Source organism: Hyla sarda, chromosome 9, assembly GCF_029499605.1.
Source record: "Hyla sarda isolate aHylSar1 chromosome 9, aHylSar1.hap1, whole genome shotgun sequence".
NCBI classification, from domain to species: domain Eukaryota; kingdom Metazoa; phylum Chordata; class Amphibia; order Anura; family Hylidae; genus Hyla; species Hyla sarda.
In genome coordinates, this window is record NC_079197.1 from 62,302,979 (window position 1) to 62,328,820 (window position 25,842).

The 25,842-nt window shown below is 47.3% G+C and overlaps 1 protein-coding gene across 3 annotated transcripts in view; it reads right to left on the minus strand.

The window, feature by feature from the left end:
• Positions 1 to 25,842, minus strand: part of LOC130291529 (BTB/POZ domain-containing protein KCTD12-like) — a 602,472-nt gene that overhangs the window by 371,767 nt on the left and 204,863 nt on the right. The gene's annotated exons all lie outside the window — the stretch shown is intronic.

Below are 25,842 nucleotides of genomic sequence, written 5' to 3' on the forward strand. Positions count from 1 at the left end.
CATATGTCCATCAAGTTCAACCAGGGAATTAAGGGGTAGGGGTGTGGCGCGATATTGGGGAAGGGATGAGATTTTATATTTCTTCATAAGCATTAATCTTATTTTGTTCCAGGAATGTATCTAATCCTGTTTTAAAGCTGTTAATTGTTCCTGCTGTGACCAGTTCCTAAGGTAGACTGTTCCATAAGTTCACAGTTCTCATGGTAAAGAAGGCGTGTCGCCCCTTGAGACTAAACTTTTTCTTCTCCAGACGGAGGGAGTGCCCCCTCGTCCTTTGGGGGGGTTTAACCTGGAACAGTTTTTCTCCATATTTTTTGTAGGGGCCATTAATATACTTATATACGTTTATCATATCCCCCCTTAAACGTCTCTTCTCAAGACTAAACAATTGTAACTCCTTTAATCGCTCCTCATAGCTAAGATGTTCCATTCCCCATATTAGTTTAGTCGCGCGTCTCTGCACCCTTTCCAACTCCGCAGTGTCCCTTTTATGGACAGGTGCCCAAAACTGAACAGCATATTCCAGGTAAGGCCGTACCAATGATTTATAAAGGGGGAGTATTATGTCCCTGTCCCTTGAGTCCATGCCTCTTTTGATACATGACAATATCCTGCCGGCTTTGGAAGCAGCAGCCTGACATTGCATGCTATTCTGTAGTCTGTGATCTACAAGTACACCCAGATCCTTCTCTACCAGTGACTCTGCCAGTTTAATCCCCCCTAAGACATACGATGCATCACATTGCTTTTGCGATATATCGTGCAGCCCGGCCGGGAACTCTGTAATTCTACCCCGAGCGTGACTCGGGGTTACCGATCCTGGCAGGGAAAATTAACCCCGAGTCACGCTCGGGAATACCGCTCAGGAGGTTAATGACCTTGTCGAAGGATTGTATAGTAAAGTAGCAATCTTTGCAGATGAGGTTCAACACTAATAAATGTAAGGTTATGCACATGGGGAGGAAGAATCCAGGCTCTGTATTAATTGGGAGAACACTTGGGACGACTGACATGACAAAGGACTTAGGAGTCTTAGTTAACAGTAACTTTTGCTGTAGCGACCAGTGTCGGGCAGCTGCTTCCAAGACAAATAAAATCATGGAGTGCATCAATAGGGATACATATGCCCACGACATGGAAATAATTCTAACACTGTTCAAATCACTAGTCAGACGACACATGGAATACTGTGTGTTGGTAATGCAATGTACCAGAAAAATATAGTGGAGCTGGAGATGGTTCAAAGACGGGCAACCAGAGTAATAAGGGAAATGAGAGGACTACAGTACCCAGAAAGATTATCCGAATTAGGGTTATTTAGTTTAGAAAAAAGAAGGCTTAGGGGCCACCTAATAACTATGTATAAATAGATCAGGGGGCAGTACAGAGATCTCTCCCATGACCTATTTATCTATAACAAGGGGGGGGGGGATCCTCTACATTTAGAGAAAAGAAGGTTTCTACATCAGTACATATGGGGGTTCTTTACTGTGAGAGCAGTGAGACTGTGGAATTCTCTTCCGGAAGATATGGTCATGGTGAACTCAGTAAGAGAGTTCAAAAGGGGCCTGGATGCATTTCTAGAGAGTAATAACATTACAGGTTATGGATAATAAATTTATAGGGACAGGATGTTGATCCAGGGATTCATCCTGATACTTGGAGTCGGGAAGGCATTTTTACCTCTAGTATGAGAGGTTTTTGCCTTCCTCTGGATTAACTCAGCAGGAACTCAAGAGGGATCTAGTTTGAACTTGATAGACTCTGGTCTTTTTTTAACCTTATAAATTATGTAACTATGTTACCATGTCTGCCAGTATGTGCCACAAACTGACGCTTAACAGGTGCCAGGGATGTAGCATAGTTGGAGGCAGTACTCAAAGCTCAGGTCTGCCAACTCCCGCCCATCACACTGAGGTATAACTTCCTGGAGGTGTTGCCGGCCTCCACTTTTTCTCCGAAGTATGTATGGTGTCCACTCAGAGGAGGCAGTTACCGGGAGCAGTGGAGTGGGTGGCATTTCAACTACTGCCACCTTACACCTGGGCATTGTTGGCAAATAGGAAAATAGGCCACTGATAATCCCACATTCTAAAAACATCAGTAAGTACCTTGTCATCCAGTTATTGTGTGGCTGAATTCACCCCTGACCAAGTTGTTGGTGATGCAGTTGCTGCCATACCATCTGGTTAAATCCACTGAATTTAGACAAATAATGCAGTGCTCCCAGGGGGGTGTATAGCAAGTTTCCATTTCTTATCTAAAAAAGTCATCCCACACCTTGCACAATCAGGTGGAGGAGAGGATGGGCCACTCCATGCAGTTATTATTGTGCAGCCCAATGCACATGACAGCATATACTTGGAGTCATAGCTATAACCAAGGGTGCCCATTGGGTCAACAACTTGCAGTTAGTGATGTCGCGAACATAAAATTTTCCGTTCGCGAACCGCGAACGTACGCAAAGCGGCGAACCGCCATTGACTTCAATGGGCAGGCGAATGTTTACACCCACAGGGACTCTTTCTGGCCACAATAGTGATTTAAACGTTTTTTTCAAGGGGACTAACACCTGGACTGTGGCGTGCCATGGCAAAACTACATAGTTGATGCAGAGTCTGGTTTTAATCCATAAAGGGCATAAATAACCTATTATTCCTAAATGGTTTGAAATAACATGCTTTAGCCCCCTTTAGGCATCACATAGTTAGAGCTCCCCTTTGGGCAGCACATAAGATTCCCCCATATTAGGTAGCACATAGTTAGAGCCCCCTTGAGGCAGCACATAGTGGGATTTGAACACAAGGCCCCAGCGCTGCAAGGCAGCAGTGCTAACCTCTGAGCCACCATGCTACCCTTAGCATACATCTAATATCCACGGTTGCAAAAATGGACAGAGATGTCAACAGAGAGTACCTGAAAAATTAGGCATGTACACATGCCTGAAAAATTTGGTATTGTTGCAGCCGCTTCTGTAGCAGCGGCCAGAAAAATTGAAGCACCATAACAATTGCAGCAGCAGAAGCCAGAAAAATTAGGCATGCACACATGGATGGAAAATTGGGTATTGTCGCAGCCGCATCTGTAGCAGCAGCCAGAAAAATTGTAGCACCATAACTAGTGCAGCAGCAGAGGCCAAAAAAATTAGGCATGTACACCTGGCAGGAAAATTTGGTATTGTCGCCGCTGTAGCAGTGGCCATAAAAATTGCAGCACCATAACAATTGCAGCAGCAGAGGCCAGAAAAATTAGGCATGTGGACATGGATGAAAAATTGGGTATTGTCGCAGCCGCAGATGTAGCAGCAGCCAGAAAAATTGCAGCACCATAACAAGTGCAGCAGCAGAGGCCAGAAAAATTAGGCATGTACACATGGATGAAAAATTGGGTATTGTTGCAGCCGCATCTGTAGCAGCAGCCAGAAAAATTGCAGCACCATAACAAGTGCAGCAGCAGAGGCCAGAAAAATTAGGCATGTACACCTGGCAGGAAAATTTGGTATTGTCTCAGCTGTAGCAGCGGCCATAAAAATTGCAGCACCATAACAAGTGCAGCAACAGAGGCCAGAAAAATTAGGCATGTACACCTGGCTGGAAAATTTGGTATTGTCGCAGCCGCTGCTACAGTACTGTAGCAGCGGCCTGAAAAATTTCTGTTTGTTTTGCCAGGCAGAAAGTGCCCTAAAACATTGCAGCTTGAACCCTAGTTGGTGGCGGATAAGTCACGCAAGTCATCGGGCATTCAGAGTTCAAATACAGCAGTGTGTGGACCATTTTTAGGCCAAGGCAGGTCATCTGATCAGGCCTTGTTCAGTCAACCGTATCGCCCAGTGTCAGTCCCTTCAGGATCCATCCCTCATTCATCTTAAGAAAGGTGAGGTAATCCAGACTTTTTTGACCAAGGCGACTCCTCTTCTCAGTGACAATACCTCCTGCTGCACTGAAGGTCCTTTCTGACAGGACACTTGAAGCGGGACAGGCCAGAAGTTCGAGCGCAAATTGGGATAGGTCAGGCCACAGGTCAAGCCGGCACACCCAGCAGTCAAGGGGTTCATCGCTCCTTAGAGTGTCGATATCTGCGGTTAAGGCCAGGTAGTCTGCTACCTGTCGGTCAAGTCGTTCTCTGGTGGACCCCGAAGGGCTGTGGCGATAAATAGGACTTAAAAAGCTCCGCATGTCCTCCATCAACAGCATGTCTGTACAGCTTCCTGTCCTTGCCGGCATATTTGTGGGAGGAGGATTACTTTCACCTCTTCCCCTGTTAGATCCCTGTTGTGCTGTGACATGACCCTTATACGCTGTGTACAGCATACTTTTTAATTTATTTTGGACCTGCTGAATCCTTTCCGCCTTGCTGTAATGCGGCATCAACAGCATGTCTGTACAGCTTCCTGTCCTTGCCGGCGTGTTCGTGGGAGGAGGATTACTTTCACCTCTTCCCCTGTTAGATCCCTGTTGTGCTGTGACATGACCCTTATACGCTGTGTACAGCATACTTCTTAATTTATTTTGGACCTGCTGAATCCTTTCCGCCTTGCTGTAATGCGGTAACATGTCAGGCACTTTATGTTTATACCGGGGGTCTAGTAGCGTGGACACCAAGTACAGTCCACAACTCTTCCTCTTCATGCTCATCTACTGCCTGATCCAGCACTATTCGCAGGGCACGCTCCAGGAAGAAAACAAACGGTATAATGTCGCTGATGGTGCCTTCGGTGCGACTGACCAGGTTTGTCACCTCCTCAAAAGGACGCAAGAGCCTCCAGTAACATGGCAAAAAATTCCCAGCTCCGCAGATGATGTCCTAGCACCCCGGTCATACAAATATTCGTTGACAGCTTTTTCTTGTTGGAGCAGGTGGTTGAACATTAGGAGTGTTGAATTCCAACATGTTGGGCTGTCGCAAATCAAGAGCCTCACTGGCATGTTGTTTCGCCGCTGGATATCTGCAAGTGCACCATTGCCGTGTAGGAATGCCTGGAATGGCCACAAACCTTCCTGGACTACTTCAGGACATCCTGTAAGCCTGGGTACTTGAGCACAAAGCATTGTACAATCATATTACAAACATGTGCCATGCACGGCACATGTGTCAACTTGCCCAACCTCAATGCCGCCAACAAATTTGTTCCGTTGTCACAAACCACCTTGCCGATCTCCAGTTGGTGCGGAGTCAGCCACTGGTCCACCTGTGCATTCAGGGCTGACAGGAGCGCTGGTGCGGTGTGACTCTCCGCTTTGAGGCAAGTCAACCCCAAGATGGCGTGACACTGCCGTATCCGGGATGTGGAATAGCACCTGGGGAGCTGGGGGGGTGCCGGTGATGTGGAGCAAGACGCAGCAGTGGAAGAGGACTCAGCCGAGGATGTTATGGAAGAGGATGGAGTAGAAGGAGTAGAGGAAGTGGCAGCAGGCCTGCCTGCAAGTCGTGGCAGTGTCACCAACTCCTCTGCAGAGCCACGCATTCCATGCTTGGCAGCCGTCACCAGGTTTACCCAATGAGCAGGGTAGGTGATATACCTGCCCTGACCATGCTTTGCAGACCAGCGGTCAGATGGACCCTTGCCCCTACACTGTGTGCCAGACATGCCATAATTTCCTTTTGCACAATGGAGTAAAGGTTGGGGATTGCCTTTTGAGCAAAAACATTTCGTCTGGGTATCTTCCACTGCAGTGTCCCAATGGCTACAAATTTTTTAAAGGCCTCAGACTCCACCAGCTTGTATGGTAAAAGCTGTCGGGCTAACAGTTCCGACAAGCCAGCAGTCAGATGCCGGGCTATGGGGTGACTTTGAGACATTGTCTTCTTGCGCTCAAACATCTCCTTGACAGACACCTGACTGTGGGCAGATGAGCAGGAACTGCTCAAGGCGAGAGACGGAGAGGCGGATGGTTGAGAGGGGGCAAGGAGGGCAGCAGTGGTTGACCTGGCTGAAGATGCTGGACCAGGAGGAGGATGGCGGCTTTGACTTTGTGTGCTGCTTGTACTGACGTGTTGATCCCATAGGCGTTTGTGATGTGACATCATGTGCCTTCGCAAAGCAGTTGTGCCTAGGTGGGTGTTGGACTTCCCACGACTCAGTTTCTTCTGGCACAGGATGCAAATGTCCCCGCTGTTATCAGATGCAGACACACAAAAAAATGCCACACTGCTGAGCTCTGTGATGACGGCATCCTGGTGGTGGCAACAGCATGCGTTGATTGGCGTCCATCCGGCTGACCCTGGGTGCCGATGCATGCTGTCTAACTGTGCCACTAGCTCCTTGCGACGACTTCCCCCTGCTTCTATATGGTCTCCTCCTCCTCTCTGTCTCCCCATCTGAACTTTCCCCCTCTTATTCTCTTCTAGCGGGCACCCACGTGGCATCCACGGACACATCGTCGTCATCAACACCTTCACCGCTATCTGACACCTCAAGAAAGGAAGTAGCAGCGGGTACAACATCATCACACCGTATGTCCATGTGTGTAATGCTGCCTGACTGAGACATATCCCTGTTAACTACATCCTCTGGCAATAATGGTTGTGCATCACTCATGTCTTCAAACTGATGTGTAAATAACTCCTCTGACGGATCAAGTAAAGCTGCTGTTGTGCTAGTGTTGGTGGTGGCGGCAGGCGGGCAAGTGGTTGCATGAGAGGTGCCCGAAGCTAAGCTAGAGGAGGAGAAGGATGGTGCGTCAACGTTCCGAGCAGAAGCTTTAGTAGTAGATTGGGTGTCCTGTGATAGCCAGTCAACTAAGTCCTCAGAACTTTGGGGGTTCAGGGTACGTGGCCTCTGAACACTAGCCATTCTAGGGCCAAAGGGAATCCCAGCACCACGACGGCCCCTGCGGGGTGGCCTTCCTCTGCCTGTCATTTTTTTGGTTAAATTTACACAAGTGTCACACCTAATGTGATTTGCACTGGGGTGACACAATTTGCCCTGCAGGCAAGAACAACGGCAACTGTGAAGTGAACTAGCAGTAACAGCTGATTTTATTTAACAGCCAAAAATTTTTTTTTTTTTAATTTGTGCAACTGTCACACCTAATGTGATTTGCACTAGGGTGACACAATTTGCCCTGCAGGCAGGAAAAATGGCAATTGTGACCTGAACTAACAGTGACGGCTGATTTTATTTAACAGCCAAAAAAGGTATTTTTTTTTATTTGCGCAACTGTCACACCTAATGTGATTTGCACTAGGGTGACAAAATTTGCCCTGCAGGCAGGAAAAATGGCAACTGTGACATGAACTAACAGTGACGGCTGATTTTATTTAACAGCAAAAAAAGGTATTTTTTTTACATTTGCACAACTGTCGCACCTCATGTGATTTGCACTAGGGTGACAAAATTTGCCCTGCAGGCAGGAAAAATGGCAACTGTGACGTGAACTATCAGTGACGGCTGATTTTATTTAACAGCCAAAAAAGGTATTTTTTTTAATTTGCGCAACTGTCACACCTAATGTGATTTGCACTAGGCTGACACAATTTGCCCTGCAGGCAGGAAAAATGGCAACTGTGACGAGAACTAAAAGTGACGACTGATTTTATTTAACAGCCAAAAAAGGTCTTTTTTTTTACATTTTATTTTATTTATTTATTTATTTTGCACAACTGTCGCACCTAATGTGATTTGCACTAGGGTGACACAATTTGCCCTGCAGGCAGGAAAAATGGCAACTGTGACATGAACTAACAGTGACGGCTGATTTTATTTAACAGCAAAAAAAGGTATTTTTTTTACATTTGCACAACTGTCGCACCTCATGTGATTTGCACTAGGGTGACAAAATTTGCCCTGCAGTCAGGAAAAATGGCAACTGTGACGTGAACTATCAGTGACGGCTAATTTTATTTAACAGCCAAAAAAGGTATTTTTTTTTAAATTTGCGCAACTGTCACACCTAATGTGATTTGCACTAGGGTGACACAATTTGCCCTGCAGGCAGGAAAAATAGCAACTGTGACGTGAACTAACAGTGATGGCTGATTTCATTTAACAGCCAAAAAAGGTATTTTTTTTTAAATTTGGGCAACTGTCACACCTAATGTGATTTGCACTAGAGTGACACAATTTGCCCTGCAGGCAGGAAAAATGGCAATTGTGACGTGAACTAACAGTGACGGCTGATTTTAACAGCCAAAAAAGGTATTTTTTTATTTGCACAACTAATGCACACCTAAAGTGATTTGCACTAGTGGGATAATGAGCAAAAAAACTTGCCAGCGGAATTCCCCTTTTATGCAGTGGTCCCCAACCAGGGTGCCTCCAGCTGTTGCAAAACACACGGACTGATATATTTCAGCCCTTTGAATACTGTAGTAGTTAGTTGCTTTACAGAAAATATCTTGCCAGCGGAGTTCCCCTTTTAAGCAGTGGTCCCCAACCAGGGTACCTACAGCTGTTGCAAAACACACGGACTGATATCTTTCAGCCCTTTGAATACTGTAGTAGTTAGTTGCTTGAAGGAACTTAAGTTTGATTCTGGAGTACCCCTTTTAACCAGCGGTTCCCTCCGAACCAGGGTGCCTCCAGCTGTTGCAAGACTAATGGACTGATATCTTTCAGCCCTTTGAATACTGTAGTAGATAGTTGCTTGAAGGAACTTAAGTTTGATTCTGGAGTACCCCTTTTAACCAGCGGTTCCCACCCAACCAGGGTGCCTCCAGCTGTTGCAAGACTAACGGACTGATATCTTTCAGCCCTTTGAATACTGTTGTAGATAGTTGCTTGAAGGAACTTAAGTTTGATTCTGGAGTACCCCTTTTAACCAGCGGTTCCCTCCCAACCAGGACTGATATCTTTCAGCCCTAAAAAGGGCTTTTTTGGGTGCTGTCCTTTAAGCAGATGTTACACTAGTGCTTTAGGAGTAAACTGGACCCTGAATACACCACCTAGCAGCAACCTAGCTATCGCTTTCCCAGCAGGAGCAGCTTCTCTAACCCTCCACTTCCTAAGCCTGCAGCATGCTGACTGAGGCTAAAATGGCATCCGTGCAAGAGGTAGGAGGGTCTGGAAGGGATGGACTGATGCTGATTGGCTGTAATGTGTCTGCTGACTCTGACTCACAGGGTCAAAGTTTACTGCAATGTTAAAGTATAGCGGGCGGATCGAACTTCACCACCAATGCAGTTGGGGGCGGGAGGGGTTAGAGTTCATTTCCCCCACTCTGCCCACTGATCGAAGTCCGGGCAGAGCGGTGAGGGGGGGGGGGGGGGGGAGCATGGCCGACTTTACCCGGACCAGCAGCGGCGGCGGCGGCGGCATCGGCGGAAGCAGGAGGAGTGCGGCCTGAAAGTGCGGCGGTGGAGGAGGGTGCAGTGAAGATCTCCGGTAAGCGATCTTCACTGTGGCCTTCTAAAAGTTTAAAATTAAAACTCCCAGCATGCCCAGATAGTCTGGCTGTCTGGGCATGCTGGGAGTTGTAGTTTTGCAACATCTGAAGTGGCACAGTTTGGAGACCACTATATGGTGGTTTCCAAACTGTGGCCCACCAGATGTTGCAAAACTACAATTTCCAGCATGCTCAGACAGTTAGGTATGCTGGGTGTGTAGTTCTTTTCTGCACTTGGAGTTGTAGTTTTGCAACATCTGGAGGGCTACAGTTTGGAGACCACTACTTAGTGGTCTCCAAAATCTTCTTCCCCAGTTGTCGCATAACTATAACTCCTAGCATGCCGAGACTGTCCAGGCATTCTGAGAGTTGTAGTTCTGCAAAATCTGAAGGGCCAGATATTTAATAACTTCACCGCCCAGCATCCCTGACTGTTTGGGCATGCTGGAAATTGTAGTTTTGCAACAGCTGTAGGCACACCGGTTGGGAAACACTGAGCTAGAGTCTGTTTCCTAGCTCAGTGATTCCAACCCGTGTGCCTCCAGTTGTTGCAAAACTACAGCTCCCAGAATGCACTGACAAGACTGTACATGCTGGGAGTTGTAGTTTTGCAACAGCTGGAGGTACACGGGTTGGAATCACTGAGCTAGAGTCTGTTTCTGAACTCAGTGGTTCCCCACCAGTGTGCCTACAGCTGTTGCAAAACTACAACTCCCAGCATGTACGGTCTGTCAGTGCATTCTGGGAGTTGTAGTTTTGCCACAGCTGAAGGTTTGGGGCGCTCCACCTGAATGTACAGGGTACATTCACATGGGCGGGTTTACAGGGTTTACAAATTTTCCGCCGCAGCTCAAACTCACTTTGAACCCCCACCCGTGTGAATGTACCCTAAAAACACTACACTAACAAAAAATAAAAAGTAAAACACTACATATACACCCCCTTACACGCCCCCCCCCCCCCCAATAAAAATGAAAAACGTCTCATACCGCAGTGTTTCCTAAACGGAGCCTCCAGCTGTTGCAAAACAACAACTCCTAGTATTGCCGGACAGCCATAGACTGTCATGGCAGGCTGGGAGTCTTGCAACAGCTGGAGGCACCCTGTTTGGGAAACACTGTTGTAGGGTTTTTGGTGGAGACAAGCCCCATCCTTGTATCCGGGTCGGCCCCTATTGCAAATTCCTCATTTAGGCCTCAAATGCACATGGTGCTCTATCACTTCGGAGCCCTGTTGTATTTCAAGGCAACTGTTTAGGGCCACATATGGGGTATCTCCGTACTCAGGAGAAATTGCATTACAAATTTTTGGTGGCTTTTTTCCTTTTATACTTTATGAAAATGTAAAGCTGGGTTCTACACAAGCATGTTAGTGTAAAAAATAAAATAAAAATGTAACACTAACATGCTGGTGTTGCCCCATACTTTTCATTTTCACAAAAGATAAAAGGGGAAAAGGAGTGTACATTTGAGGCCTAAATTGGTGATTTGCACAGGGGTGGCTGATCGTAACAGCAGTTCTGACATGAACGCAAAAAAAAAACACCCACATGTGACCCCATTTTGGAAACGACACCCCTCATGGGACGTATAGGGGTATAGTGAGCGTTAACACCCCACAGATCTTTGACAAATTTTCATTAAAATTGGACATGAAAATAAAAAATTAGTAATTTTTTCCCTGAAATGCTGGTGTAACCCCAAACTTTTCATTTTAACAAGGGGTAATAGGAAAAAAGCCTCCCAAGATTTGTAATACCATTTTTCCGAGTAAGGGAATACCCCATATGTGGATGTAAAGTGCTCTGCGGGCAAACTACAAGGCAGAAGATATCAGAAGATAAGGGGCGCAATTGGGCTTTTTGAGAGAGAATTAAGCTGTAATTGAAGGCTATGTGTGTTTACAAAGCCCCCATGATGCCAGAACAGTGGACCCCACCCCACATGTGACCCCATTTTGGAAACTACACCCCTCACGGAATGTTATAAGGGGTACAATGAGCATTCACGCCCCACAGATGTCTGACAGATTTTATGAACAGTGGTCCGTGAAAATGAAAAACGTAATTTTCCATTTGCACAGCCCACTTTTCCAAAGATCTGTCAAATGCCAGTGGGGTGTAAATGGAACATGCCCCCCATAAAACCCTTTCAGCAAAATTCGCTCTCCAAAATGCCATTGTCGCTCCTTCCCTTCTGAGCCCTCTAGTGCACCTAGAGATGAGCGAATCGAATCTGATGAACCCGAATTTGTTACGAATTTCAGGAAAAATTTGATTCTGATCAAATACGAACTTCGTCGTGATTCGATCGCACAAATGGCTTTATTAAACTCCATTTTCCTGCGTTCTAGGCTGTTTTAGACCTAAGATGGCGGCTCCACATGTCAGTACATGGGGCAAGGCACCATGGGAGGGCGGGAAGCTGTCACGGGAATCAAGGTAGGCGGACTGACCCTGAATCACATGTCAGATGCAGCCTATCAGTGTTCACTGACCCCTGTGATGTCTCAGCCCTATATAATCGGTGGCCATCTTCCCTCTGGTCATATCTTCTCCACACGAGATAGGGAAAGGAAGTGACTGGACGTCTGTGTGCTGATCGCATACAACGGCGTTATACAGTGACCCCCCGACTTATGATGGCCCCGACATATGATCATTTCAACATATGATGGCCTCTCAGAGCCCATCGTATGTTGAAGGCAGCATCGACATATGATGCTGCTGTGTGTCGGGGCCATCATACAAACAGCTATCTGACAGCGCTGACAACTTCAGCAACTGACAGATAGTTGTTTAATGTGCCCCGTTCTGCCTCCTGTTACTGCTAACTCACGCAGGCTTCCACTGTGAGCTCCGTGTAGGAACCGCCCCCCCAGTGCAGCCATAGCCAATAGCCTGCAGCATCTTGCTGCAGGCATCCAATGAGCTGCTGGCTGCCCTCCCCTTCCTTTCCTATAGAGCTGTGGTCGGCAGGATCGTAATGGAGGACATTCTGTCCCCCCTGAAGGTATTTAAAGAACTGTACAGTACTGTATGCGATGTCACACATCACATACAATACATATACACACTATACACCCCATACATCAATGTTTCCCTATCAGTGTGCCTCCAGCTGTTGCAAAACTATAACTCTCAGCATGCCCAGACAGTCAATGGCTGTACATGCATGCTGGGAGTTGTAGTTGTGCAACAGCTGGAGGCACCCTGGTTTGTTAAACACTCCCCATACACTCCACATACAATGGTCATCCCAGAACCAATTAGCAGTTTCCCATAGAGATATGTATTCAACATACAATGGTTCCAAGGCCCCAGAACCAATTACCATTTTTACATAGACATATGTACTCGACATATGATGGTTTCAACATATGATGGTTCTCCTGGAACCAATTAATATCATATGTTGAGGGACCACTGTACAGCATCCGACCGCTACGAGTAGCGGTGACATCAGCATTAGGGAAAGATACAGGGCACAGTGTTGCTGCAGTTCTGATCGAGAACGATTCTAGAAAACCTTGTATTCTCCTTACTCCATATAGCAGGCATAGAGTTGCTGCATAGTAGTCACCTGCGTCATAGATCTCACAGCTGTTTTACCTGTATGGAGCATCTAATCTCCTCTTTTTTCAGCCCAATTGAGTTTTTTCTGTTGCTCCACAAATCTGATTCTCACAATTGTGTGACTTGAGTGCAATTTAGGTTTAATCCCTGTAAAAAAAAATTCCGTGGTGTTGCCCAGTTGGGTCCTGCCGCTGTTCAGAAATAAGTCATATTAGTGTGGACTTTAGTGCCTTTTTACAACTTTTCACCTGTTACTCTGTCTCTGTGCTAAATTCAGTGTTATACCACAGGTTATACACCTGCCAGTGTATGAAAGAAAAAAAAATTGTTTTTCCTGCATACAAATACGCTTTTTCAGTGGCCTTATCATTGCAAAGGGCCTAAATGCAAGCAAATAGCGTGACATATACTACCTTTTTTTCTGTCTCTGTGCTAAATTCAGTGTTATACCACACGTTATACACCTGCCGGTGTATGAAAGTAAAAAAAAAGGTTTTTCCTGTGTACAAATACGCTTAACAGTGTCCTTATCATTGCAAAGGGCCTACATACAAGCAAATAGCGTGCCATATACTACCTTTTTTTTCTGTCTCTGTGCTAAATTCAGTGTTATACCACACGTTATACACCTGCCGGTGTATTAAAGAAAAAAAAAGTTTTTCCTGCGTACAAATACGCTTTTTCAGTGGCCTTATCATTGCAAAGGGCCTACATACAAGAAAAATAGCGTACCATATGCTACCTTTTTTTCTGTCTCTGTGCCAAATTAAGTGTTATACCATACGGTATACACCAGCCAGTGTATGAAAGAAAAAAAAAAGTTTTTCCTGCGTACAAATACGCTTAACAGTGCCCTTATCATTGCAAAGGGCCTACATACAAGCAAATAGCGCACCATATACTACCTTTTTTTCTGTCTCTGTGCTAAATTAAGTGTTATACCACACGTGATACACCTTCCGGTGTATGAAAGAAAAAAAAAGTTTTTCCTGTGTACAAATACGCTTAACAGTGGCCTTATCATTGCAAAGGGCCTAAATACAAGCAAGTAGCGTACCATATACTGCCTTTTTTTCTGTCTCTGTGCTAAATTCAGTGTTATACCACACGTTATACACCTGCTGGTGTATTAAAGAAAAAAAAGTTTTTCCTGAGTACAAATACGCTTTTTCAGTTGCATTAGCATTGCAAAGGGCCTACATACAAGCAAATAGCGTACCATATACCACCTTTTTTTCTGTCTCTGTGCTAAATTCAGTGTTATACCACACGTTTTACACCTGCCGGTGTATTAAAGAAAATTTTTTTTTTCCTGAGTAAAAATACGCTTAACAGTGGCCTTATGATTCCAGAGGGCCTAAATACAAGCAAATAGCGTACCATATACTACCTTTTTTTCTGTCTCTGTGCTAAATTCAGTGTTATACCACATGTTATACACCTGCCGGTGTATTAAAGAAAAAAAAAGTTTTTCCTGCATACAAATACGCTTTTTCAGTGGCCTTATCATTGCAAAGGGCCTACATACAAGAAAAATAGCGTACCATATACTACCTTTTTTTCTGTCTCTGTGCTAAATTCAGTGTTATACCACACGTTATACACCTGCTGGTGTATTAAAGAAAAAATAGTTTTCCTGGGTAAAAATACGCTTAACAGTGGCCTTATCATTGCAAAGGGCCTACATACAAGCAAATAGCGTACCATATACTACCTTTTTTTCTGTCTCTGTGCTAAATTCAGTGTTATACCACACGTTATACACCTGCTGGTGTATTAAAGAAATTTTTTTTTTCCTGAGTACAAATACGCTTTACAGTGGCCTTATCATTGCAAAGGGTCTAAATACAAGCAAATAGCGTACCATATACTACCTTTTTTTCTGTCTCTGTGCTAAATTCAGTGTTATACCACACATAATACACCTGCAGGTGTATTAAAGAAAAAAAAGTTTTTCCTGAGTACAAATACGCTTTTTCAGTGGCATTATCATTGCAAAGGGCCTACATACAAGCAAATAGCGTACCATTTACCACCTATTTTTTCTGTCTCTGTGCTAAATTCAGTGTTATACCACACGTTATACACCTGCCGGTGTATTAAAGAAAATACATTTTTTCCTGAGTAAAAATACGCTTAACAGTGGCCTTATCATTGCAAAGGGCCTAAATACAAGCAAATAGCGTACCATATACTACCTTTTTTTCTGTCTCTGTGCTAAATTAAGTGTTATACCACACGTTATATACCTGCCGGTGTATTAAAGAAAAAAAAAGGTTTTCCTGCATAAAAATACGCTTAACAGTGGCCTTATCATTGCAAAGGGCCTACATACAAGCAAATAGCGTACTATTTAGTACATGTATTTCTAATTTATACCACACGTTCTACACCTGCCGGTGTATTAAAGAAAAAAAAAAGGGTTTCCTGCGTAAAAATACGCTTTTTCAGTGGCCTTATCATTGCAAAGGGCCTAAATTCAAGCAAATAGTGTACCATATACCACCTTTTTTTCTCTATCTGTGCTAAATTAAGTGTTATACCACACGTTATACACCTGCCGGTGTATTAAAGAAAAAAAAAAGTTTTTCCTGCGTACAAATACGCTTTACAGTGAGCTCATCATTGCAAAGGGCGTACATACAACCAAGTAGTGTACTATTTAGTACCTGTATTTCTGTCTCAGTGCTAAATTCAGTGCTATTCCACACATTAGTATACACTGGCTGGTGTATACAACAAAAAAAGAGTTTTTTTCTGCATATAAATACGCTTAACAGTGCGCTCATCATTGCAAAGGGCATACATACAACAAAGGAGTGTACTATTTAGTAACTGTTATTCTGTCTAGGGCCTATATACTTTCAAAGGACAGCCGTAAGTAATCGCCTGCTGCTGTTCTATACCCTCATAAACGCACTAAGTATGTCAGGCAGGGAAGTGCCAGGATGTGCACAAAGAAGGGGCAGAGGCCTACATACGTCAGGCAGAGTTGGCAGCAGACTTAAGGCGAGGATAACCGTGGCTCCGAGGTAGTGGTCCAGCCTGCCACATCACCCAGTGGCCATCCGCTCCCTCCGTCATCCAGCCAAGGCTCCACCACCTCAGCCAAAGGGGGCATTGTGTCAAAACATCCTTTTTACGCTCCTGCTTCCTCCGCTTGTAGTCAGCCATTCCGCCAACAAGCGATCGGCGAAGCCATGTCCAAGAGACAACAGTATGCACCCACTCATCCAATGGCGCAGAAGTTGAATGTGCTCCTGTCCAAGTTGCTGGTGTTGCAGTCACTCCCTTTCCAACTGGTGGACTCTGCAGCTTTCAGGGAATTGATGGCTTGTGCCGAGCCGAGGTGGAGAGTCCCAAGCCGTCATTTCTTTGCGAAGAAGGCAGTACCAGCCCTGCATAAGTTTGTACAAGAGAAGGTGAGCCAGTCCTTGAGCCTGTCGGTGTGTTCAAAAGTGCACGGCAGCGCCGATGTGTGGAGCTGTAACTGCGGGCAGGGACAATACATGTCTTTTACGGCCCACTGGGTAAATGTTGTTCCTGCACAGCCACAGCAGCAACTTGGACAGGTCACACCGCTTCCTCCTCCACACCCTCGCTCCCAGGCAGTTGGTCCTTTTACAGTGTGTGCCTCCTCCTCCTCCCCCGTGTCCTCGGCCTTCACTGCACATCGAAATCTCGGTGGCCATTCATCGTACCACGTGTGTAGAGCACAGCGGTGTCAAGCCGTCCTTCACATGGTTTGCCTTGGCGAACGGAGTCTCACAGGGGAGGAACTGCTGAAGTTCATTAGGGAAGAAATCCGCGTATGGCTTACTCCACAAAATCTGGAAATGGGAACCATGGTGACCGACAATGGGAAGAACATTGTGGCCGCGCTGCGACAAGGAAGTGTGAACCATTCGCCCGGCATGGCACACATGTTGAATCTGGTTGTCAAGAAGTTCATCAAGTCTTCATCCCATTTGCAAGACGTCCTGACAATGGCAAGGAAACTGTGCATGCACTTCAGCCACTCGTACACCACCAAGCACACTTTGCTTGAGCTGCAGCGTCAGAACGGTATCCCACAACAAAGTCTCATTTGTGACGTTGCCACACGTTGGAATTCCACCCTCCATATGTTGGACAGACTATACGAACAAAGAAAAGCCATCACAGATTTTTTGATGATACAAGCAGATAGGAGTACTCCCCTGTATAACTTCAATGTGAACGAGTGGCAGCTCATACGTGACACCTGCTGTTTGCTGAGGCCCTTTGAGGAAGCCACATTTTTTGTTAGTCGCTCGAATTACGCCATGAACAACGTAATTCCACTCCTACATTTACTCCAAAAATTTTATTGAAAACATGGCTGGTCACTGCAATGGAGATGAGTCCTGTGGGGGATAAACTGGAGGAGGATGATGAGGGGCAGAGCGGAGCACAGTTTACGGTGAATGAGATGGCCGGTGTTTCTGGTCATTGGACAGGAGGGGAGGAGCAGGAGCAGTTAGAGGAGCTGGAGGGTTATTATGAAGGAGGCGAGACAGAGGACCCAGACACACCGTGGCAGTATGCAGTGGAGATGGAGGCAGGTAGTCAAAGTGAGTCACTGTCACAAATGGCACGATGCATGCTGAATTGCTTGCGTAGTGACCCCCGAATTGTCAAAATTCGTCAGCGCGATGACTTCTGGATCTCCACCTTATAAGACCCTCGCTACCGGCCCAGAATGGGGGCCTTTTTTACACCCACTGAGAGGGAGGACAAACTGACCTACTTCAAGGAGCTTCTACGTAGTCGGTTGGCCGATGCCTATCGGCCACATGGTCCATCCACTGGCAGGTCTGACTCGGGGGGCATTCTGCGCTCACCTTCCACTGCCACGGCTGCTGGGGAGGGGAGGGGTGGCAGGAGCAGTACCGGCTCAATCAGCAGCAGCCTGAGTCTACAGTTGCTGATGAGTAGCTTTCTTCAGCCGCATAGTGAAGCTACTCATCAGCAGCAGGTGGACATGGAGCAGGACCTGAACCAGCAGGTGATGGCTTACCTCGACATGACCCTGCCAACAACCGTTTAAAATCCGCTGGACTTCTGGTCAGCTAAACTCGATTTATGGCCGCAACTAGTGGAGTTTGCCCTGGAAAAGCTGACCTGCCCGGCCAGTAGTGTGCCATCAGAGTGGTTGTTTAGTGTGGCCGGGGCCATAGTCACCCCAAGGCGAACTCGTCTGTCCACTAAAAATGTGGAGAGACTGACGTTTGTCAAGATGAATCAGGAATGGATCATCCAGGATTTCCAGCAACCAATGACAGATGGGTGTGAGTAGATTGACCATGCTCCTACAACAAAATTTTCTCTATTGTGGTTGGTTATGAAACCCTCTGGGGCAGACCTGGGGATTTTACGGCCCACTTGACACATACGGTCCTTTGATTGGCTTTGACCGGCCCGCGCTGATTGGGGGACAACTATGCTGCCTAATCTGGGGGACATCTATGCTGCCTAATCTGGGGGACAACTATGGTCCTAATCTGGGGGACATCTATGCTGCCTAATCTGGGGGACAACTGTGCTCCTAATATGGGGAAAACTGAAGCTACTGCAAATGCATGCTCCAGACTCATTCTGTGTCTTTCACAAACTAATACAAGCAAATAGCGTACCATATACTACCTTTTTTTCTGTCTCTGTGCTAAATTCAGTGTTATACCACACGTTATACACCTGCTGGTGTATTAAAGAAATTTTTTTTTTCCTGAGTACAAATACGCTTTACAGTGGCCTTATCATTGCAAAGGGTCTAAATACAAGCAAATAGCGTACCATATACTACCTTTTTTTCTGTCTCTGTGCTAAATTCAGTGTTATACCACACATAATACACCTGCAGGTGTATTAAAGAAAAAAAAGTTTTTCCTGAGTACAAATACGCTTTTTCAGTGGCATTATCATTGCAAAGGGCCTACATACAAGCAAATAGCGTACCATTTACCACCTATTTTTTCTGTCTCTGTGCTAAATTCAGTGTTATACCACACGTTATACACCTGCCGGTGTATTAAAGAAAATACATTTTTTCCTGAGTAAAAATACGCTTAACAGTGGCCTTATCATTGCAAAGGGCCTAAATACAAGCAAATAGCGTACCATATACTACCTTTTTTTCTGTCTCTGTGCTAAATTAAGTGTTATACCACACGTTATATACCTGCCGGTGTATTAAAGAAAAAAAAAGGTTTTCCTGCATAAAAATACGCTTAACAGTGGCCTTATCATTGCAAAGGGCCTACATACAAGCAAATAGCGTACTATTTAGTACATGTATTTCTAATTTATACCACACGTTCTACACCTGCCGGTGTATTAAAGAAAAAAAAAGGGTTTCCTGCGTAAAAATACGCTTTTTCAGTGGCCTTATCATTGCAAAGGGCCTAAATTCAAGCAAATAGTGTACCATATACCACCTTTTTTTCTCTATCTGTGCTAAATTAAGTGTTATACCACACGTTATACACCTGCCGGTGTATTAAAGAAAAAAAAAAGTTTTTCCTGCGTACAAATACGCTTTACAGTGAGCTCATCATTGCAAAGGGCGTACATACAACCAAGTAGTGTACTATTTAGTACCTGTATTTCTGTCTCAGTGCTAAATTCAGTGCTATTCCACACATTAGTATACACTGGCTGGTGTATACAACAAAAAAAGAGTTTTTTTCTGCATATAAATACGCTTAACAGTGCGCTCATCATTGCAAAGGGCATACATACAACAAAGGAGTGTACTATTTAGTAACTGTTATTCTGTCTAGGGCCTATATACTTTCAAAGGACAGCCGTAAGTAATCGCCTGCTGCTGTTCTATACCCTCATAAACGCACTAAGTATGTCAGGCAGGGAAGTGCCAGGATGTGCACAAAGAAGGGGCAGAGGCCTACATACGTCAGGCAGAGTTGGCAGCAGACTTAAGGCGAGGATAACCGTGGCTCCGAGGTAGTGGTCCAGCCTGCCACATCACCCAGTGGCCATCCGCTCCCTCCGTCATCCAGCCAAGGCTCCACCACCTCAGCCAAAGGGGGCATTGTGTCAAAACATCCTTTTTACGCTCCTGCTTCCTCCGCTTGTAGTCAGCCATTCCGCCAACAAGCGATCGGCGAAGCCATGTCCAAGAGACAACAGTATGCACCCACTCATCCAATGGCGCAGAAGTTGAATGTGCTCCTGTCCAAGTTGCTGGTGTTGCAGTCACTCCCTTTCCAACTGGTGGACTCTGCAGCTTTCAGGGAATTGATGGCTTGTGCCGAGCCGAGGTGGAGAGTCCCAAGCCGTCATTTCTTTGCGAAGAAGGCAGTACCAGCCCTGCATAAGTTTGTACAAGAGAAGGTGAGCCAGTCCTTGAGCCTGTCGGTGTGTTCAAAAGTGCACGGCAGCGCCGATGTGTGGAGCTGTAACTGCGGGCAGGGACAATACATGTCTTTTACGGCCCACTGGGTAAATGTTGTTCCTGCACAGCCACAGCAGCAACTTGGACAGGTCACACCGCTTCCTCCTCCACACCCTCGCTCCCAGGCAGTTGGTCCTTTTACAGTGTGTGCCTCCTCCTCCTCCCCCGTGTCCTCGGCCTTCACTGCACATCGAAATCTCGGTGGCCCTTCATCGTACCACGTGTGTAGAGCACAGCGGTGTCAAGCCGTCCTTCACATGGTTTGCCTTGGCGAACGGAGTCTCACAGGGGAGGAACTGCTGAAGTTCATTAGGGAAGAAATCCGCGTATGGCTTACTCCACAAAATCTGGAAATGGGAACCATGGTGACCGACAATGGGAAGAACATTGTGGCCGCGCTGCGACAAGGAAGTGTGAACCATTCGCCCGGCATGGCACACATGTTGAATCTGGTTGTCAAGAAGTTCATCAAGTCTTCATCCCATTTGCAAGACGTCCTGACAATGGCAAGGAAACTGTGCATGCACTTCAGCCACTCGTACACCACCAAGCACACTTTGCTTGAGCTGCAGCGTCAGAACGGTATCCCACAACAAAGTCTCATTTGTGACGTTGCCACACGTTGGAATTCCACCCTCCATATGTTGGACAGACTATACGAACAAAGAAAAGCCATCACAGATTTTTTGATGATACAAGCAGATAGGAGTACTCCCCTGTATAACTTCAATGTGAACGAGTGGCAGCTCATACGTGACACCTGCTGTTTGCTGAGGCCCTTTGAGGAAGCCACATTTTTTGTTAGTCGCTCGAATTACGCCATGAACAACGTAATTCCACTCCTACATTTACTCCAAAAATTTTATTGAAAACATGGCTGGTCACTGCAATGGAGATGAGTCCTGTGGGGGATAAACTGGAGGAGGATGATGAGGGGCAGAGCGGAGCACAGTTTACGGTGAATGAGATGGCCGGTGTTTCTGGTCATTGGACAGGAGGGGAGGAGCAGGAGCAGTTAGAGGAGCTGGAGGGTTATTATGAAGGAGGCGAGACAGAGGACCCAGACACACCGTGGCAGTATGCAGTGGAGATGGAGGCAGGTAGTCAAAGTGAGTCACTGTCACAAATGGCACGATGCATGCTGAATTGCTTGCGTAGTGACCCCCGAATTGTCAAAATTCGTCAGCGCGATGACTTCTGGATCTCCACCTTATAAGACCCTCGCTACCGGCCCAGAATGGGGGCCTTTTTTACACCCACTGAGAGGGAGGACAAACTGACCTACTTCAAGGAGCTTCTACGTAGTCGGTTGGCCGATGCCTATCGGCCACATGGTCCATCCACTGGCAGGTCTGACTCGGGGGGCATTCTGCGCTCACCTTCCACTGCCACGGCTGCTGGGGAGGGGAGGGGTGGCAGGAGCAGTACCGGCTCAATCAGCAGCAGCCTGAGTCTACAGTTGCTGATGAGTAGCTTTCTTCAGCCGCATAGTGAAGCTACTCATCAGCAGCAGGTGGACATGGAGCAGGACCTGAACCAGCAGGTGATGGCTTACCTCGACATGACCCTGCCAACAACCGTTTAAAATCCGCTGGACTTCTGGTCAGCTAAACTCGATTTATGGCCGCAACTAGTGGAGTTTGCCCTGGAAAAGCTGACCTGCCCGGCCAGTAGTGTGCCATCAGAGTGGTTGTTTAGTGTGGCCGGGGCCATAGTCACCCCAAGGCGAACTCGTCTGTCCACTAAAAATGTGGAGAGACTGACGTTTGTCAAGATGAATCAGGAATGGATCATCCAGGATTTCCAGCAACCAATGACAGATGGGTGTGAGTAGATTGACCATGCTCCTACAACAAAATTTTCTCTATTGTGGTTGGTTATGAAACCCTCTGGGGCAGACCTGGGGATTTTACGGCCCACTTGACACATACGGTCCTTTGATTGGCTTTGACCGGCCCGCGCTGATTGGGGGACAACTATGCTGCCTAATCTGGGGGACATCTATGCTGCCTAATCTGGGGGACAACTATGGTCCTAATCTGGGGGACATCTATGCTGCCTAATCTGGGGGACAACTGTGCTCCTAATATGGGGAAAACTGAAGCTACTGCAAATGCATGCTCCAGACTCATTCTGTGTCTTTCACAAACTACTTGCCTCCCTGGTGCCTCAGGCCTTGGGCCTTACATTTTTGGATGTTTAGCAGTAGCTAAATACATGCTTAATGCAAATTTCAACAATGATCGTTAAATTCTCGGCGCTCTGCCAGGGCCTTCTCCTACCCCGCCTGGGCCGAGGACCTCACTAACCAACTCACTAACTAATCCAATCGCTTATAGCGACGGGCGGTGTGTACAAAGGGACAGGGACTTAATAAACGCCAGCTTATGACCCTCACTTACTGGTAATTCCTCTTTTTAAGATTTAATAATTGCAATCACAGATCCCTATCACGAACTGGTTTCAGCGTGCAACACGCACCTGTCCTTGAAAGATAGAGAGACGCTAATCCGTTCAGTGGAGCGCTAGTGCGGCCCAGGACATGTGAGGCCATAACACACCTGTTATTGCTCGATCTCGCAATTGATCGGGCAAGGTAAGGGGTTATTAAAGCCTCTTGGGTACTGCTGAGGCCTACTCCTGACTGCTCCTGGTGCAATGTATGGGGTAATTAAACACTCTTGGGTAGTGTTGTTGTTAAATTTACTGGTAATTTTATCAGTAATAAAACTGAATTTTGCAGAATGCTAACCGTTACAAAATGGAACGCTTGTTGCGTGTGATTTTTTTATGAAAAAAAAATAGATGGAGAGGGATTAACTCTGCTTAATCATTTTTGGGGAATAGAATCCTTTTGCCATCTGATTTTTTGGAGACAGATGCACTTACACACATGTAATAATTTTTTTAACCAAATTTTAAACATTGTGTGGTTGTCACGATTCGGCTTACAGGTAGTGGATCCTCTGTGTCAGCGAGGGATTGGCGTGGACCGTGCTAGTGGACCGGTTCTAAGAGGCTACTGGTGTTCACCAGAGCCCGCCGCAAAGCGGGATGGTCTTGCTGCGGCAGTAGCAACCAGGTCGTATCCACTAGCAACGGCTCAACCTCGCTGACTGCTGAGAAGGCGTGGGACAGAAGGACTAGGCAGAGGCAAGGTCAGACGTAGCAGAAGGTCGGGGCAGGCGGCAAGGTTCGTAGTCAAGATGGATAGCAGAAGTTCAGGTAACACAGGCTTTGGACACACTAAACGCTTTCACTGGCACAAGGCAACAAGATCCGGCAAGGGAGTGCAGGGGCAGTGAGCAGATATAGTCTGGGAGCAGGTGGAAGCCAATTAAGCTAATTGGGCCAGGCACCAATCATTGGTGCACTGGCCCTTTAAGTCTCAGAGAGCTGGCGCGCGCGCCCTAGAGAGCGGAGCCGCGCGCGCCAGCACATGACAGCAGGAGACCAGGACGGGTAAGTGACCTGGGATGCGACTCGTGAGCGGGCGCGTCCCGCTGTGCGAATCGCATCCCCGACGGCCATGACAGTGCAGCGCTCCCGGTCAGCGGGACTGACCGGGGCGCTGCAGGGAGAGAGACGCCGTGAGCGCTCCGGGGAGGAGCGGGGACCCGGAGCGCTAGGCGTAACAGTACCCCCCCCCTTAGGTCTCCCCTTTTCTTTGTCCGGTAACTGCCTCCCCTGGGATGAGGACACCGGGAAAGAATGGAGGGTTTCCTCAACGGCAGGCAGTACAGCAGGAGTGGGAATGGGGAGGGAGGGCAGAGGGCGAAGCCTGGCACGGGGCAGTGTGTCACCAGGACGGGGGCCATGAGGAGGCACTGAGGCTTGCCTGACGGGACTGGGAGGGGGGGAGAGGCACTTCCTATGGCAGGCAGAGTCCCAGTTCTTGATCTCCCCGGTGGTCCAATCAAGGGTGGGGGAATGAAGCCGGAGCCATGGCAGACCGAGGAGGACCTCAGAGGTACAGTTGGGGAGGACAAAGAGCTCAATCACTTCGCGATGGGGTCCAATACACATCAGGAGGGGTTCTGTGCGGTAACGCACGGTGCAATCCAATCTGACTCCGTTGACCGCGGAAATGTAGAGCGGCTTGACGAGACGGGTCACCGGGATGCGGAATTTATTCACCAGAGAATCCAGAATAAAATTCCCAGAGGCACCAGAGTCCAAGCAGGCCACGGCTGAGAGGGAGGAGTTGGCTGAAGGAGAAATCCGCACGGGCACCGTGAGACGTGGAGAAGCAGACTTAGAACCAAGAGACGTCACACCCACGTGAGCTGGGTGCGTGCGTGCGTTTCCCAGACGTGGAGGACGAATAGGGCAATCCACCAGGAAATGCTCGGTACTGGCACAGTACAGACAAAGATTTTCTTCCCTACGGCGATTCCTCTCTTCCTGGGTCAGGCGAGACCGATCCACTTGCATGGCCTCCTCGGCGGGAGGCCCAGGCGTAGGTTGCAACGGAGACTGTGGGAGAGGTGCCCAGAGATCTAAGTCTTTTTCCTGGCGGAGCTCTTGATGTCTCTCAGAAAAGCGCATGTCAATGCGGGTGGCCAAATGGATAAGTTCTTGCAGGTTGGCAGGAATCTCTCGTGCGGCCAGCACATCCTTGATGCGACTGGATAGGCCTTTTTTAAAGGTCGCGCAGAGAGCCTCATTATTCGATGATAATTCAGAAGCAAGAGTACGAAATTGGATGGCGTACTCGCCCACTGAAGAATTACTCTGGACCAGGTTCAGCAGGGCAGTCTCGGCAGAAGAAGCTCGGGCTGGTTCCTCGAAGACACTCCGGACTTCAGCGAAGAAGGACTGGACTGTGGCTGTGGCAGGATCATTGCGGTCCCAGAGCGGTGTGGCCCAAGACAAGGCCTTTCCTGAAAGAAGGCTCACTACGAACGCCACCTTAGACCGTTCTGTAGGAAACAAGTCCGACAACATCTCCATATGCAGGGAACACTGAGACAGAAATCCACGGCAGAGTCTAGAGTCCCCATCAAATTTGTCCGGCAGGAACAAGCGGAGGCTAGGAGCGGCCACTCGCTGTGGAGGAGGTGCAGGAGCTGGCGGAGGAGATGGTTGCTGCTGTAGCAGAGGCAGAAGTTGCTGTAACATGGCGGTCAACTGCGACAGCTGCTGTCCTTGTTGGGCAATCTGCTGCGATTGCTGAGCGACCACCGTGGGAAGGTCAGCGAGACTTGGCAGCGGCACCTCAGCGGGATCCATGGCCGGATCTACTGTCACGATTCGGCTTACAGGTAGTGGATCCTCTGTGTCAGCGAGGGATTGGCGTGGACCGTGCTAGTGGACCGGTTCTAAGAGGCTACTGGTGTTCACCAGAGCCCGCCGCAAAGCGGGATGGTCTTGCTGCGGCAGTAGCAACCAGGTCGTATCCACTAGCAACGGCTCAACCTCGCTGACTGCTAAGAAGGCGTGGGACAGAAGGACTAGGCAGAGGCAAGGTCAGACGTAGCAGAAGGTCGGGGCAGGCGGCAAGGTTCGTAGTC